The sequence below is a fragment of the Cynocephalus volans genome, chromosome 3, assembly GCF_027409185.1.
Source record: "Cynocephalus volans isolate mCynVol1 chromosome 3, mCynVol1.pri, whole genome shotgun sequence".
Classification (NCBI taxonomy): domain Eukaryota; kingdom Metazoa; phylum Chordata; class Mammalia; order Dermoptera; family Cynocephalidae; genus Cynocephalus; species Cynocephalus volans.
The window spans coordinates 148,644,212-148,656,798 of NC_084462.1; the positions used below are offsets into that span (position 1 = coordinate 148,644,212).

General features: G+C 34.8%; 1 protein-coding gene across 4 annotated transcripts in view; it reads left to right on the plus strand.

Moving 5' to 3' along the window:
* Positions 1–12,587, plus strand: part of GPHN (gephyrin) — a 562,178-nt gene that overhangs the window by 275,104 nt on the left and 274,487 nt on the right. The gene's annotated exons all lie outside the window — the stretch shown is intronic.

Below are 12,587 nucleotides of genomic sequence, written 5' to 3' on the forward strand. Positions count from 1 at the left end.
CCTAATTTGTAGAAAATTCTTAAGAACGGAAGGTTTACCTTATTCATTTTTATATCCTCAGCCCCCAAAACAAATTCTGGCACATAGTAAGTACTCAAAAAATGTTTATTGTTATGGTTGCTGATAATAAATCAGTGTGTCATCCTAGTTCTTATAGCATTTTTTCCAGGTAAAGCAATACATGAAGTTGGTGCCTTACTTTCCTATTATCTCTAGAGAGCAGCATTAAATAAAAATAATTTTTTAAAATCATTACATCTGTTTCAAATGGTTTTCATCTATTTGGGTAATTTAATGTCCTCCAGTAGGTTGGGAGATATTTGCATTATGAAGTAATGGTTAGAGCATCACCTCTGAAACCAGACTGCTTGGATTTCACTTTGCCTCAATCACTTACTAGGTACTTAATATCTTTTTTGTTTTTGTTTCTCATCTGTATAATGAGGATGTTAATTGTACCAAATTTCTTGGATCAAGTGAGTTAATTCATGTAAAACTCTCAGAACAACTGATTCATAGTAAATCTTAAGTATTAATCATTCTTGTGTTATTATTTGAGAGTTCTAGTTTGTAGAGCAGATCTGTTGACAAAAACTTCTCTTAGCTTTTCATCATCTAGAAATATCTTTAACTCACCTTTATTCCTAAAGGATGTTTTCACTAGATACAGGATTCTAGCTTGACAGTTCTTTTCTTTCAGCATTTTAAAATAATCTTATTCTGCTGCGTTCTGGATCCGTGGTTCCTGAAGAAAAATTTACTGTTATTCGAATTGCTATCCTCATGTGTAATGTATGATTTCTCTCTGGCTGCTTTGAAGCTTCTTTTTTTTTTTTTTTTTTTTTTTTTGGGTTTCAGCAATTTGATTGTGATGTGTCTGGGTGTGATTTTCTTTGAGATTATTCATTTGAGTTCACTGAGCTTCTTGAATCTGTAAATTTGTGTCTTTAATAAAATTTGATAAATTTTTAGCCATTAGTTTTTCAAATATTTTTTCTGCACCAATCTCATTCTTCTCTTCAGGAACTTCTGGAATGACTTGACTTTGAGATCTCTTGATAATGTCTCACAGGTCCCTGAGGCTCTGTTTTTTTTTTTTTTTTTAATTTGTTTCTCTGTATTTTTCAAATTGTTTCTACGATATATCTTCACATTCCCTAACTTTTTTCCTCTTTCATCTTAATTTTACCTTTGAGCCTATCTGGTGAAGTTTTTATTGCAGATATGCTATTTCTTCAGTTCTATGTCATTTGATTGTTTTTATGGTTTTTATCTCTGCTAAGAACTTCTGTCTTTATATTTATTTCAAAAATGTTGACATTATGTCATAGAGGATAGTTAGAATAGATGCTTAAAATTATTCTTCTGACAATTACAATATCTTTCACACCTTGGAGTTGACATCTATTGATTTATTTTCCCGTGAAAATTGGTGAGATTTTCCTAGTTCTTTTTATGATTTTGTATCCTGGACATTTTGAATATTATATTGTAAGACTGGAATGTATCCTAGACATTTTGAATATTATATTGTAATTAAAATATTATATTTTAATCCTATTAAAATCCTCTGGAGAAAGTTAGTTAGTAGTTAGTTAGTTAATTAGTTAGTTAGTTAGTTTTAGCAATCAGTATGATTGAGTTCAGACTGCAAATTCTGTCTCACCTTCTGTGATTTGTTTGTTCATCCTTATCTATAATTATTAGGGTCTGCCTAGCACGCGAACCATTCAGTAGTTTGTTTGAGACTTGGGCAGCAGTGTATATTGTACTTATATTTTAAAAGCCTTTTTTGTATTTCTTTGAGTTCGTTCCATATTATTCACAGCTCAAGGGTGAGTCTGGCCCTTGAATGAGTTCATACAAAAAATTATGGGATCCACCTTCTCCAGCTTACTCTCTCTGAGGATTTCCTCACACTCTCCAGCTTCTAGGAGCCCACATTCCCAGTTATTCTGTTAAAAAAAAATTTATTGCAGGTTAGTAACACCTTTGGTCTTATATAGTCATACACAACTGAAACACCTTCAGGACAAAAGAAAAGAAGAAAAAAAAAAAGCAGAGATTCCTCCCACCTGAGCTTTTTAGCCAATGGGGCCCCTTTTTCTGTTCCCTCTACAAGAGACATAGATCTTCTCTCTGGGTTTTAGGTACAAAACCATCATCATTATAATATTGTAGTTGTACAACTAGGACTAGCCCAATTAAACTCTGTTATTCAAGTTCTTACTTCAGTCACAAATCTGTTGGCTATTTACAGTCAGAATAGTCAGATAGTCACTGTATTCCGTCCACAATAAGTACGAGAGAAACAGTAGTTACCTTCTTCCATCCTTGCCAACACGAAAAGAGCAAGAACTCTAATTTAACATAAGATTGCAGAGTTCATATCCTCCTATTCACTAGCACTTACTAGCAGTGTGATCTTGGGCAAGTTACTTAACTAGGTTCAGCGTTTTCTATTCCACTTACTAATTGAAGTACCCACAAAATAGCAGTATATAACCTCCCTAAATCTATAATTTATGTCCTGCTTTTTTTGTAAAGAGATCAAATACTTTTTTTGCAACCATTCTGGTTATACATTAAGGAATGATTGTCCTGGTTTTATTCTTTGGTATGTAATTCACTTTTTTGTTCCTTTTTAAAAAAATTTCTTCCTTCCTTCCTTCTCCTTCCTTCCTTCCTTCCTTCCTTCATTCCATGTTGTTGTGGAGCAGGGGGAGTGGGAAGTGGAAGGGGAAAAAAGAGGGGGTGTGCTGGCCCTCGGGTGGCTCCTTCACTGGACTGTATGCAGATGTTGGGTCGGGAATGGCAGATGCCCTAGGACCCACCTCCAACCCAGCTCAAGAGCCCAGGGAACTTCCAGCCTGTTAACCTGATTTTTGATCTCTACTTCGTTTTTCACTGATATCACACTGCTCATTGAAATGTTATTAGGTCCTATACAAATTTATACACTGATATATATCTAAATCTTTAAAAATATTTAAATCATAAAAAGAAAAGTTGACTGCCACTTTTTCGTTATATAAAGAGATATACCATTGTAAACCTCAACAACCCATCTTTCATTTGTCTTTTAAATATACAGTTCATTTTTTAATTACATATAGTTTTTCACAATATTTCTGTTTTTTGAAATAAGACATGAAGTCTTTAGTTAGTTATTAATGGATGAAATAGAATAGGACTAGTCTATTTTTTCCACAATTTGTGTCATTACCTACTATTATTGCCAATTTGTTCTCTATGCTTTATCTAGTCAGGAATGAAATATAAAAACTCATAAACATATGCACTGCTTTTGTAGAGGTAATAATTTTTTTTCTTTGATGACAAAATTGGTTTCATACTAATATTAGTAAATAAAAAATTTTTTTTTTAAATCAACTTAAATTTTTATGCTAGTGAATTGAATTACCCTTAGTAATATTTAGATGATTTTAAAGCAACATGGGTCGTTTAAAATAATTTACATTAACAGTACTACCATCTTGGTTCCTGTCAAGATGGCACAGTAGACAGTTCCTAGCATCGCTCTCTCCCATAAATCAACAATTTGCAACTATTAAAAAGCAACAACAGGAGGCCTGAGATCTGCACCAGAACAGGCAGGAGTCACATGCCAGGGGACCCACCCAGCCCAGGCCAGTGCTTGCCGCCCAGAGAGACCTGAGAGCTGCCGGGCCCACATGCCCCAAGTCAGCCACCCCAGAAGAGGCAGGCGCCATGGGACCCCAAGCCCATGCCACTCCCTGCTGCCCAGAGAGTCATGAGAGCTGCCAGATCTACACACCCTGATTCAGCTGCGCCAGAAGAAGCAGGTGACGTGGGACCCCCAGCCCAGTTCAGTCCTTGCTGCCCAGAGGGGCCAAGAGCTGCCAGACCCACATGCCCTGAGCCAGCCATTCCTGAACAGGCAGGCACTGTGGGACCCTCAGCCCAGGCTAGTTCCTGCTGCCCAGAATTGGCAGTCTCTTCAGGATCTTTGCCAGACATCAGGGTAAAATGAATGCACCATGATCCCCCCTGCCACAATGACTAAACACCAAAGGAAAGATACCAGAAATATGAAAAATCAAGAAAGTACATCACCACCAAAGGAAAATAATAACTCTTAAACTCTAGATCCTATGGAACAGGAAGTCCTTGAAATGCCTGAATGGGAATTTAGAGCAACAATTCTAAGGAAACTAAATGAGATACAAGAAAACTCAGTTATACAACACAATGAAATGAGAAAAAATATACAGATCTGAAAGAAGAAATGTACAATGAAATCAATGCCCTGAAAAAGAATGTAGCAGAGCTTGTGGAACTGAAGGAGTCATTCAACAAAATAAAAAATACCACAGAGAGTCTAACCAGCAGGCTAGAACAAGCAGAAGAGAGAATTTCTGACCTTGAAGACTGGATGTTTGAATTAATACAAGCAGACCAGAAAAAAGGTTTTAAAAAATTGAAGGAAATCTAAGAGAGATAACAGACAACCTTAAGCGCTCAAATACCAGGATCATGGGTATTCATTAAGGGGAGGAAAAAGGAAATGGCTTGAAAATATATTCAACAAAATAATAGCAGAAAACTTCCCAGGTATAGGGAAAGTCACAGATCTTCTGATTCAGGAGGCCCAGAGATCCTCAAACATATTCAACCCAAAAAGGTCCTCTCCAAGACATGTTATAGTCAAATTGGCAAAACTCAAAGGCAAAGAGAGAATCTTAAAATCTGCAAGAGAGAAGTGGGAAGTCACCTATAAGGGAGCTCCAATCAGACTAACATCAGACTTTTCATCAGAAACCCTAAAAGCCAGGAAAGAATGGAATGATATATTCAAAATACTGAAGGACAAAAATTGACAGCCAAGAATTGTTACCCAGCAAAGCCATCCTTCTGAAATGAAAGACAAATAGTATATTTCTCAGACAAACAAAAATTGTGAGAGTGCACTACCACACGACCAGGCTTACAAGAAATTCTCCAGGAAGTACTGGGTTTGATACCTGAAAAACAACCATCACAGCCATGAATACTCAAGAAAGAACAAAACCTACCAGTAAAACAAAACTGCTAACAAGAAAGTAAAAAAATAGTTTATCTACCACCCCAAGCAACCAACAAACACAGAAGACAAACAGAAAATCAGAAATAAAGGAACAGAAGATACTTAAGACATCTAAACAAAAATCAATAAAATGCTCTGTCTAAATCAACACCTTTCAATAATAAGTCTAAATGTAAAGGGATTAAATTCCCCACTCAAAAGACATAGGCTGACTGACTAGATTAACAAGATGGACCCAACAATGTGCTACTGTCAAGAGACTCATCTCACCTGTAAAGATACACATAGACTAAGAGTGAAAGGATGGAAACAAGACATACCATGCAAATAGAAATAAAAAATGAGCTGGAGTAGCTATTCTTATATCAGATAAAATAGACTTTAAAGCAAAAACCATAAAAAGAGATAAAGAAGGCCACTATATAATGTTAAAAGGATCTATCCATCAAGAAAACATAACAATCATAAATATATACACACCCAGTGTCAGAGCAGCCAGATTTATAAAGCAAACACTATTAGATCTAAAAAATGAGATAGACACTAACACCGTAATAGTGGGGGACCTGAACACCCCACTCTCAACATTGGACAGGTCCTCTGTGCAAAAAATCAATAGAGAAATACAAGATCTAAACAACACTTTAGATCAGTTGCACTTGGCAGATATCTGCAGAACTTTCCATCCAACAACTTCACAGTATTCATTCTTCTCATCAGTTCATGGAACATTCTCCAGGATAGACCACATGTTAGGTCACAAAGCAAGTCGCAACAAATTCAAAACAATTGGAATTATTCCATGTATTTTTTCTGATCACAATGGATTAAAATTAGAAATTGATAACAAACGAAACTCTGGAAACTATACAAACACATGGAAATTAAACAACATTCTACTTAATGACATTTGGGTCCAAGAAGAAATTAAACAGGAAATCAAAAAATTTCTTGAAACTAATGAAAATAATGACACATCATACCAAAACCTGTGAGATACTGCAAAAGCAGTACTAAGGAGGAAATTTATTGTGTTAAATGCTTACTTAAGAAGAATGGAAAGATGGCAAATAAACAACTTAACACTTCACCTTAAAGATCTAGAAAAACAAGAACAATCCAAACCCAAACTTAGTAGATGGAAAGAAATAATTAAGATCAAAACAGAACTAAATGAAATAGAAACACAAAAAATGATACAGAAGATCAATGAAACAAAATGTTGGTTTTTTGAACAGATAAATAAAATTGACAAACCATCAGCAAGGCTAACTAAGAAGAGAGAAGACGCAAATAACACAAATTAGAAATGAAAAAGGTGATTTTACAACTGATACCTCAGAAATACAAGGAATCATTAGAGACTACTATAAACAACTATATGCCAACAAATTTGAAAATCTGGAGGAAATATATGAATTTCTGGACACATACAAATTACCATAACTGAGCCAAGAAAATATACAAAATCTGAATAGACCAATAACAATAAAAGAGATGGAAGCTGTTATCAGAAGGCTCCCAACGAAGAAAAGCCTAGGACCAAATGGGTTCACTGCACAGTTCTACCAAAGAGAAACTGATACCAGTTCTCTACAAACTATCCCCAAAGATTGAAACAGAGGCCATTCTCCCAAACTCATTCTATGAAGCGAACATCACCCTGATACCAAAACCAGACAAAGATACAACAAAAAAGAAAACTACAGGCCAATATCCTTGATGAATATGGATGCAAAAATCCTCAATAAAATACTAGCTAACAGAATACAGCAAGACATATACAAAATTATCCACCATGATCAAGTGGGATTCATCACAGGGATGCAAGATTGGTTCAGCATATGCAAATCAATAAATGTGATGCACCACATCAATAAAATCAAGGACAAAAACCATATGATCATCTCTATAGATGCTGAAAAAGCATGAACATAATTAAATCCATATATGATAAGCCCACTGCCAATATCATCCTGAACAGAGAAAAACTGAAGGCTTTTCCCTAAAGGACAGGAACTAGACAAGGATACCCACTCTCACCACTCCTATTCAACACAGTGTTAGAAGTACTAGCCAGAGCAATCAGAGAAGAGAAGGAAATAAAGGACATCCAGATTGGAAAAGATGAAGTCAAACTGTCAAGTTTGCGGACAGTATGATCCTATATATTGAACAGCCTAAAGCCTCTACAAAACAGCTCTTAGAGTTGATAAATGATCTCATCAAAGTTGCAGGATACAAAATCAACACGCAAAAATCAGTAGCATTTCTCTACTCCAACAGTGAACATGCAAAAAAAAAAAAAAATCAAGAAAGCTAGCCCATTTACAATAGCCACCAAAAAAATAAAATACTTAGGAATAAAGTTAACCAAGGATGTGAAAAATCTCTACAAAGAGAACTGCAAACCGCTGTTGAGAGAAATTAAAGAGGATAAAAGAAGATGAAAAGATATCCCATGCTCTTGAATTGGAAGAATTAACATTGTGAAAGTGTCCATATTACCCAAAGTGATCTACAGATTCAGTGAAATCCCCATCAAAATTCCAATGACATTTTTCTATGAAATGGAAAAAACTATCCAGACATTTATATGGAAGAAGAAAAAACCAAACATAGCCAAAGCAATCCTGAGCAGAAAAAAATAAAGCTGGAGGGATAACATGCCCTGACTTTAAACTATATTACAAAGCTATAATAACCAAAACAGCATGGTACTGGCATAAAAATAGACACACGGATCAATGGAATAGAATAGAGAACCCAGAAATTAACTCATACACCTACAGCCATCTGATCTTTCACAAAAGCACCAAATCTACACACTGGAGAATAGACTCCCTCTTCAGCAAATGGTGCTGGAACAACTGGATATCCATATGCAGGAGAATGAAATTAGACCTGTACCTCTCACCATATACCCAAATCAACTCAAAATGGATTAAAGAAATAAATATACATCCTGAAACAATATAACTCCTTAAAGAAAAAACAGGGGAAACACTCCAGGAAGTAGGACTGTGTACAGACTTCATGAATATGACCCCAGAAGCACAGGCAACCAAAGAAAAAATAAACAAATGGGATTATATCAAACTAAAAAGCTTCTGCACAGCAAAAGAAACAATTAACAGAGTTAAAAGACAACCAACATAGTGGGAGAATATATTTGCAAAATATACATCAGAGAAAGGATTAATATCCAGAATATATGAGGAACTCAAACAACTTTACAGCAAAAAAACAAATAAGCCTATTTAAAAATGGGCAAAGGAGCTGAATAGGCATTTCTCAAAGGAAGATATACAAACGGCCAACAGATATGTGAAAAAATGCTCAGCATCACTCAGCATCTGGGAAAGCAAATCAAAACCACACTGAGTTACCACCTTACTCCAGTTAGGATGGCTAATATCCAAAAGACTGAGAATGATAAGTGCTGATGAGGTTGCAGAGAAAAAGGAACTCTCATACACTGTTGGTGGGAATGTACAATGGTGCAGCCTTTATGGAAAATGGTTTGGGGGTTCCTCAAACAATTACAGATAGATCTATCATATGACCTAGCTATTCCGCTACTGGGAATATACCCAGAGAAATGGAAAACATCATGCTGAAGGGATACCTGTACTCCAGTGTTTATTGCAGCACCATTTACAATAGCCAAGAGTTGGAACCAGCCCAGATGTCCATCATCAGATGAGTGGATAAGGAAACTGTGGTATATCTACACTATGGAATACTACTCTGCTATAAAAAAAGAATGAAATACTACCATTCACAGCAACATGGATGGACTTAGAGAAAATTATATTAAGTGAAATTAGTCAGGCACAGAAAGATATACCACATGTTCTTATTTGTGGGAGCTAAAAGTAAATAAATACACAGCAAGTGGGGGGGTGGGGAAGAATACACAACAATCACAATTCCTTGAACTCCTTAAGACAAGTGAACAGATATGATGTTGAGTGGGAAAGAGAGGGGAAAGTTGGAGTGGGGAGGGTTGTATCAGTAAAGGGACACAAAAATCAACTCCACTGTATATTGTTTAAAAAAAAAATGCTCTATGTCCATTCTTGTAACATGGCTCATTTGGGGCATGTGTGAAAGTTTCTTTAAAGACCATACCTAGAATTGTGGGGTTACAAGGTACACACATTTCAACCTAATTATATATTGCCAATTGTTTTCCAAAGTAGTAATACAAATTTACATGCCCCCCCCCCCAAAAAAAAGAATTCTAGAAGAGGTGATTTCCCACAAAGCAGTGATATTAATATTACACCATGCGTTCTTTCTTATCTAGCTTAGAAGAGTGTAAATCTCTGCTGTATACTTAACTGCTCTGTTACCTTGGATAAATCACTTATTATTACCAACACTCCATTCCCTCATCTATAAAGTGGAGCTCATACTAATACCTACCTTATGGGATTGTCGTGAGTATAATATGAAAATATCAGTAAAGTACATGGCAAGTAACAAGCAGTAGTTAAATGTTAAGTGTTAAGTTATTTAAATGTCATCTCATTGTAATTGACATATCATTAATGACAAAAGAAAAAGTCAGCCCCCTCCCCCAACCCCCAGCTGCTGCCCCCCCAAAAAAAGGAGTAAAAAAAGTAGGATATCTGTAGAAAAACAATGTACTGTATAAGGCACTGAAACAGATATGTCAGAGAACACAAATCAAAAATTATTTGACTTAATTTAGTGTTTTCTATTATTAGATTTTCTTTTTATCTTGTGTCATCATCCCCTTTCAGTTCATCATTGACTATTCTTCCTGAAATAGTGCTTGATAATACAATATTAAAAATACATTCTAGCTCCTTATAGTAAATTCATGACTTCCACTGTCTAATCCCAATGTACTTTTTAATGGGAGATGAGCCAAGTATTTATTGAGTGCCAGCTATGTACTAGGCACTGTACTATATATTTCAAGGATAATATTAATCCCTTCAACAACTCGGGTTTTGAAAACTAAAGATTAGAGAGATTCAATAATTAAGCCAGGATTACACTGATATAGTAAATAGTAGTACCAAAATTCAAGCACAGTCTATCACAGCAGTTCTCAAACCTTACCATGGATCAGAATCAACTAGAGAGCTTGTTAAAATACAGATGAATGGATTCTGCACCCATAGTTTCTTTTTTTTTTAATTGAAACATAATTGATTGTACATATCTCTGGGGCACAACATTGAATATCAGTACCTATGGGCAATATGTGATGATGAAAACAAGCTAATTAGTATATTCAACATTACATGATGTAATCATTTTTGTGACTCTTTACCAATTTCTCACTAACCGCCCCTCCCCTCTTCCCACCTCTGGTAACCTCACACCCATAGTTTCTTATGCAATAGATCAGCAGTAGAGAGGAGGAGTTCGGGACTCTGTGGGAGAGTTTGCATTTTTAGCAAGTTCCCAATGATGAACAAGGGTACCTCAGGAAGTTTGCCGAAAAATAGAGTTAAAAGATAATACAAATCTTTCCATGAACTTTTGGAAGTACCCTCATATATGTTGATGATCCAGAGACCACACTTCAAAAATTACTAATCTATCATACTGCAATATCTGTTCACTGGTACTTCTTACCTCACATTTCTCCTCTACAAGTACGGTATCCTCTCACCAGGTAAAAGGCTTAAAATACTCAAAATGTATTTGGTACTTTTTTTCTTTGTGCTTTTATATTATTTTTCCCCTCTACTTAAACTTCCTTCTTTTTCTTGCCTTTCCCCCTACCCTTTCTTACCTGTGAAAATGTTTTCCCTTATAATGCCACTCAAATGCTACCTTTCTATAAAGTCTTGCCTCATGCCCTCACCTAGAAATATAATGCTTTTATTTTGAACTCATGGTACTTTATGCCAATTTTACCTATCTTGTATTGTAATTATTTGTTTGTATGCTTTAATGTTCTATATTGCATTTGTAAACTCCTTAAGGATTTAGGTTACATTTATCCCATGATACTTCCTACGATCTTTAATTATTTAATAAATATTGAAATATGTTATAACTGTGGTTCTTGTACTTTTTTTAATTGTTACATGAGATAGAGTTTGTAAGATACTTTAACGATAAAGTAAAGTTAAGTACTTTCTTCCTGCAGTGACTCTGGGTATTCTATAGATGAAAAAGTACATCTCAAAATTAATTTGTAAACTCTTCAAAGAGATTAAGAGAATTGACAAAGAAATAAAAAGTGACCAAATTTTTTGGCAAAATAAAAGGCCAAAGATATTGATGGGAAATAACAGATATAATTTCTCCTGGCTATATAGAAAGAGCTTTAATTACATCTCTCTCACACACACACACATACACATAGAAATAGTGGCTTACATATTATAACTATGGGTTGTATTAGCGCTGCTACTAGGGTCTCTACCTACAGCAGATGAAGTATTATTGGAGATATCAAGCTTGGACTTGATGACCAAAAAGTTGGAATAAAGAGAATTAACTGTGTTTTCATTTACCACTAGCCTTGTGGTAGAGGGAGTTACAGCTTCCTTGGAAAATAGAATTCAACAAATTTTATAATATTTGATAAATTAGAAATACATAGAAACAACATCATTGTCAGTAAGGGTAAAGTCATGGACATTATAATTAGAAAAGGAAACTACATAAACACAAGATGGATGAACTTACTATGTAAAATTACAAAGATGTCAGGCATATATCAATCAAATTGTCTGAACCCCAGGTTATTTTTCCATATTTTGTAGATAACTGTATTTTTCTCTTCACAGAAATGTTGGGAACATAACATGTACTAATTGTTATGAGAATATTTCTAATTTTTATGAGGAAAGATACAACAAACTTCCTGAAGTGTAGTTAACACTATTTTTAGGGAATATTATGCTCTTATTTAAAATTTTTGATTTATGAAATAAATTGCCAGATTTGTCATATGAAATTAAGGGGCCTTAAAATTGATGGCAGTCCAATCACATTGCTGGTAATATTATAATCAGTTAGCTATCAAATTGACAAAAGGCTGCAATGTTGCACTTTAGTTGGGAAGGAAAGGCAAAACTTCTAAGTAAATAGGAACATAGTAAGAACTATACAATTACCTAGTGCCATTTCAACCCTAATTAAAATACTTTATCCAGTTCTGACTGCCAGAACTATAGCAGATTTTGAAGAAATATCACTAACATTAAAGGTTATAAAGTAGCCTCAAATTTTTTAATGAAACCATGAATATTTATTCCAACACGAAGAAAGCCAAAGGATGAGTCAGTAATTATTTCCAGATATATGAAAAGTTTTAAATATAGCTATAAACCTTCTTTTTCAGATTGTAAATAGGACAATAAGAAAAAATGATGAAATATAAGACAGTTTGAGGTTATTTCAGAGAACGAGAGTGGTTAAAGAATAAATTCAATCATAAGAACTTTTAAAAAAAAATATTCTTATTTAACTTTAAAATCTTAGTTGTAGGGGGCTGGCCAGTTGGCTCAGTTAGTTAGAG